General features: G+C 39.4%; 2 protein-coding genes across 2 annotated transcripts in view; both read left to right on the plus strand.

Moving 5' to 3' along the window:
• The window catches only part of LOC113210158 (uncharacterized), a gene marked incomplete in the record, with an annotated part of 170,058 nt that extends 165,175 nt beyond the window's left edge, over nucleotides 1-4,883 (plus strand). Inside the window, 1 exon segment of the mRNA XM_052269577.1 lies at nucleotides 17-4,883.
• A 511-nt stretch (nucleotides 4,884-5,394) lies between these two features.
• Nucleotides 5,395-6,007, plus strand: part of LOC113210162 (long-chain fatty acid transport protein 1) — a 39,204-nt gene continuing 38,591 nt past the window's right edge. Inside the window, exon 1 of the mRNA XM_026428023.2 lies at nucleotides 5,395-5,593. The gene's annotated coding sequence lies outside the window, so the exon portion shown is untranslated. The remainder of the gene's footprint in view (nucleotides 5,594-6,007) is intronic.

Below are 6,007 nucleotides of genomic sequence, written 5' to 3' on the forward strand. Positions count from 1 at the left end.
ATTTTTTTGTTTTACGTTTTAGTTATGATTGATTTTTAAGAAAGAAAGTATCTCTCTATATGCAATGAGAACATAAATGTGAATGATATTTCCCCTAGAATGTTTGAGACTTGTGCATGTTATTTATTGTAGCACATCTAGAAAAGCTATTGTTCTAGTTTTGTATTTAATCATATTGAAGAGAAAGTGTACATCATCGGCTAGCAGCTGCTAGTTGGCATATTTGAGCCACTTCTCTGCATCCTCCTTCTCTTTAATCTTATAAAAGACAATGAATGACAAGACGTATCAGGTAAAAACTTTGTCAAAATGTGAAATCCAAATATTATTTCAGTAACTTACTGTCAAATGTTTCTTAGATATAATCAAGTTTCATGAAAATTTCTGTCTGAATTCATGAACTGACTTAGATTTTTACTATTAACATGCACACCAGAGCAGAATCCAGGTTAGTTCTCATTGCATTACTACAACAATTGTGAGGTTGCCCTGTATTCAGTGAAAACTTCAGCAGTGAAACAAAGTGACTTGAGGATAGCACTCTCAAGGGAATGGAGCAGACTGCCATTGAAATAATATGAGAGTTTTATTAGTTTCTGCCATGATATCTTTCATACTTGTATCATAGGAGAAAAACAAAAAGTGTTCTCTTCTTTTTATAAAAGGTTTTTGAAAAATGTATCTTTGAATTGGGCTCTTGAAGGTTACAATTACGGCACTTTAGATAGTAAGAAGTTTATTTGACCATCAAACTGTTATTTCCTATGTGGTTCTTTGTCTGGGAAGGAACCAAGACCGATGGAGATGAAGACATCGGTTTGGACACATCTCACTGAGCAACGATTTGGCAGATTCTTTTTCTGCTCCCTGCATCATTTCAGATTTGTTAGATTTTAATTTATTATTCTCTTGTTAATGTGACGCCCAGATCAAAATATATTTATATTTAAGAAGAAAATTTGAAGTATTAACTCTTCAAAGGAAGGAAAACTTTTTCTCACATTTATGATGTTGCAACAGTGGAGTTTCTGTCAAGCGTCGCCAGAAAGTGATCTTGGTTCTAGTCAATTGAAATGTGAAGGCAGGTTGTACAGCATAGACATTTTAAAATGCAATGAACAAACAGGCAAGCAGTGGAACTGACCAACTTGAAAATTGAAGACTATAGGTAGCTCTCTTAATCTGTTATCAAACTGTTGTCCGCCTGCGCCTTCCTTGCTGATAATACCTCTCAGACGTCACAAGAAAAAAGTGCCACAATATTCCTCTTTTTTCTTTTTTTTTTTAATTGTTTAATGAAGAAAAAGTCATTGATGTGTATTAAACTAGGTCTTTGTTGTAATTTATAAGTCAAATCATTGAAAATTTTATTGATGTGAGCAACCTATCATTTATGTACCAAAACATTCAGGTTTTGGTTTTTCACGTACCACTTGATTTCATCTCTCTCATTGTATCCTTCCAGAATTTTAGTATGTGTGCATTTACACATTTTCCCCCAAAGTGATAAGCCATGTATTTGCCCTATGGAAAAGGCACCGACAGTGATAAATAGTAACACTTGTACACAATAAAGGTTTGTTGTTGATGTGAATGTGATATCCTGTACTGGACATTGAGGTATGTATTTTTATCTTATACTGTTTCAAGATAAGTGTATGAGAAAAAGTTAATCCCTTTTTTTCCTTTGTAAAACATCCAATCTAAAACACTATTTCTTTCATTCTTATTAAATTTGTATAAAGCTACTTAGCCCATTACAAATCCAATATTTGAAGTCATTTTTTTTAATGTTGTCATGTATTAGTTTTTGTGAAGTTGCGGGGTGTGAGATTTTATGTTTTTTGAGTCAAACTTAATGTTGCATAGACTAAACCATTTGTCCCTATGACAGCATTGTTTAGAGATGTGAGTCGAGAGGTGGCAGTGAATATTACCGTGACCAGCGGTAAATGAATAGTTTAAGTCTTTCCCTCCTGCCCTGAATAGTTTAGACTTTGTCATTTGCCACAATGTCTCCTTTCCACCTCACCCATCAGGACTTTCAACCCACAACATGATGCTGTTTCTTCATAACTGCTTGTTGTCATCACCCCCACAATCCTAACCTGTGGAGTGTAACCCACTATCCATCTGCTTTCATGTTCATCCGCAATCTATTGAATGTGATTAGTCCCATAACTATTATGGAATTAAATGTTATTACTATGATTACTATTAATGTGTAAACAGTAACAAAGCACTATGGCCCTAGAAGTGACCAAACGCAGCCCTGAATTTGAGTGCTTATCAGACTTGCATTCATACATTTTGGGATATCAAATGTTATGGCCTAAAGTACTATCTGTGGTTGTGAGTGGATGCGTGATGCGCATGAATGGACTCACTGCTGTCAGGGAGCTTCTAGTGGGCCACTGCGAAGTCTCTGGCATTAAGCTTAACTGAACACCCTATGCGCTGGGTCATGCAGCCAATGAGGAAGAAATAGGTTTAGCTTGGATGCTTAACTCCCATAACAAAAATGTATGGATTTGATTCTACCCTGTCCTTTATTATATCTAACTGAGAATGTGCTTAGCTTGTACTCTTACATTATAATAGCTTATCCTGCATGTTTCTTAGTATACGCATATTCCCATTGTAGCTGGTACATTAGGTCCATATTTGATGTTAGTTGAATCTCACTGTTGTGGGCTGGACGGACAGCAAGCAGTTAGAATAAATATTGTTGCCAGTCTTTTGACTGCATTTCAGGGGATCATTGTAAATTCCATGATTAACATCACTTACTCGACTCACTTGCTTCATAAGTACAAAGAAGTGAATTGTCATAGCCTGCTTTTTTTATTGTGAGATCCCCTTGCATTGCCAGTCTGAGCTCTGCTTCCAACTGGCATAATTGCTGAACTGCTGCTGCATCCGTTGCTTCTGTTGCTTTGAGCTGTTCAGGTACAGAAATATCACATTAAAAAGAAGTGTTTGTAAATACTGTTGAGAAAAGTATTTAGCCTCCTCGGTTGTGCGTAATCATTCGTGTCTTTATTCAGCACATAGTAATGATAAAAGACATGCCCTGCTTTGATCTGCAGTTGTAGCTTAGCCAGCAACCTTTTGTAGAGACTTGTTATTTATAACTAATTCAATTTATTAGGCTTTTTATCTCACTAAAATTTTCTCTGGAAATCAATCTTGCTTTCAGCTTCTGCCTATGTATTTGGTCATCTTCAATCAGAAAAGTCCACTTTCCTGGCTTAAGTATGACATCAGCTTAAATTCCATGGGTGATGTGATGACACATTTTCAAAAGTGTCTAAATATTAATTATTTTTTGTTAAATTATCTATTGTAAAATCATTTGGTAATTACTGTTAAAGAGTTTTTATGACTTGGTTTGGTTTTATTGCCAAGTATTTCTGTTGTTCAGAAGTCATACCTATTATAGTAGTGTTCGTACGGATCTCCAGGTAAATGTAAATTTCTTCCCCTGTTAGATCTTTTCTTCGGACACTTTTGAAAATATGTGTATGATTCTCCCTTTACCCACGGGCTGTGCTGTCATCTGGTGCTGCCGGCGTGTGCTACCGCGTGATGCTGTATAGATCATGCACATTAAATGCAATGCTTGTGCCCCTTGCAATCCAACTTACATTCACTTCATGTAAGCATCCGTTTGTCTCCTTAATGGTTGGGCAGCTAGGGTGTGTTGGGGCTGGCTTGCTTCACACTTCTTGCTTCTCTTTTAAAGTGCATAGCCAAGCCAAAAATGTTAAGCCGTGCTAAGCAGTACAAATGGTATTTGTTTTTTTATTAATATACTCGCCCATTTATTTACCATTTGTTAAAAGTAACTGGAAATACTTTATCTCAATTTTTTTTCTTTAACTTCAATGGTTGTGTGGTGCAAAAAAAAAAAAAGAAAAAATGATTAAACAAACAAACGTGCCTTTCCCAGCCCCTTCCCCGTCCCATGAATACCGTTCAGGAGACTGTTTGCAGGAAGTGATCTGAAGCGGCAACTAGCGTGGGTCGCTCTTTTTGCTGTGCAGTACCGCACAGCAACTAACCCTGGACTCTCTGCCGTAGGCTGGTTCAGTGCCAGCAAAACTAGTTGAATATATTTTTGAAAGACCAGATGTGTGACGTGAGCCAATGCAAGCCACGCCCGTGATCCTGCAGTTAACATGACAGTGGCTCAGTATTTTCTCATTTTATCAATTTTGTGATATTTTTAGTAATGGATGATTGTTATTTAAGTCTCACTAAAATAACCAATACTTGTACCTTGTTATGTTATTGTTAGGGAGTTACTTTTACAATATTAAGATTTGATTATTCAGGAATGAGGAGAAGCCAGAGTGGTGGGTGTGAGACTGTTTTATTTTTGAAATAATTAAACATATTATAGTATCTATATTATGAAATAATATTGCTATAACAAATTATACTATGAGTGCATATGTGTGCGGAAGGTTTGCGTGTTTGGTCGGTTTTCTCCTTGTTGTTGAATAACTTATCGCAAGAAACTACATTTTAGTATGTGTTTGACACATGTTACACCAGTTCGCAGTGAGATGCCAGTTAGGAAGGGTTTTTCTTTTTAAATAACTGTTTGTTACTCTGGTTTTTATCATTCTTTTGGGGCAAGGGTTGTGGAGGGGGGGGAGGGGGGTCATGTCCAGGACTACTTTATAAACCTACAAAAAGTATGTTCTCTTTTAAAGAGAGCGCCTCTTCCTCCTGGCAGTCTCACTGTGTCTATTTGTGTTGAATGAAAATATAATAACATGATAGAAGTGATGTAATGGGATTGCAAAATGCAAATTTGCAACCCCTCCCCTTCTTTTTTTCCTGAGTAAAGTAGATAATAAACAAATGAAACGGAACAGTTTTTTCTTTCTTCTTCCTCCACCTCCGAACACATTTTTTGCGTAATCATGGGGGAACAGGGCAAATAAAGGGTATGAATGTCATAGACCGCCATATACTTAAAAATTGGATTCTATTCAATAAGTACACATGAACAAAATAAATGTATTGCACTTGAAACTCTTCGGTTTTGCTTGCTTGTCGTCAGCACTTAAAATTTGAGTTTAATTCAGTAAAAACAAGTTTTATACAAAATGCAAGCTTTCACAAAAGCACATGGTTTTTCAAAGAAAGTGGGTCCTTTCGACGGTTGGAATTGCTCTCGAACGGACATAACGCGAATATCATCCGGTCGCTGCTGAAGGGACTGTGTGGGGAGGGGAAACTAAAGCGAGCCGAAGCTGCCGTCGCGTGGGTCGGGTCGGGGAGTGGAGGGAGGGAGGGAGCGGGAGTAGAGGAGGGAGCCCTCCAGGCGGACTCCAGAGCGCGGCCGGCGGCAGCGCTAGAGTGGGACCTGCAGTGGCCGCGAGGAGCCCGCCCGACGAGCAAGCAAGCAGCTGTCCGAGGCCCACAGCCTTAGCTCAGCCCGCCCGGTATATACGACCCTAGTCGCGACGACGAGCAGACGAGCAGCGGCAGCGGCAGCCACACGGCGGTGGCACTTCCCTGACCAGCGCAACTCCGAGCGAGCGGCAGCGGCGGCCCGGCGCGCGGCGCCACAAGGCAGGTGAGTGGACTAGTCCTTAGGAAAAGGAAAGTGGGCGTCTCTCTAGTGAGTCTAGGAGGAGCAGCACACACTGCCCGGCCTCGGCGCTGCCCGCAAAATTAGCCGCTTATTTTGCATTTTATTTTACTTTTGTGGGCTCTTGTAAAACGTGTTGGTGTAATTCGCTTTTTTGGCGAGCTTTTTGCCCCTTTTGGGGTTACGGAGGGATACAGTCCGCCGCGAGTAATGCCGTACTGAATAGGGATCCGCAAAGGTCAGACAACTCTGCAATGCCTTGTTGTAATAGGCGACACAGCTTTCAGCACATTTAAAATGTGCTAAGCCGTTTGTTTCTCTTGCAGTTCGGTGGGAGGCCCTGTTGTGTACTCCAGTGAAGCTGACTGGACGTGTGGTGATTTGATTTTTTTTTTTGGG

Source organism: Frankliniella occidentalis, unplaced genomic scaffold, assembly GCF_000697945.3.
Source record: "Frankliniella occidentalis isolate FOCC.00 unplaced genomic scaffold, Focc_3.1 Scaffold5, whole genome shotgun sequence".
NCBI lineage: Eukaryota > Metazoa > Arthropoda > Insecta > Thysanoptera > Thripidae > Frankliniella > Frankliniella occidentalis.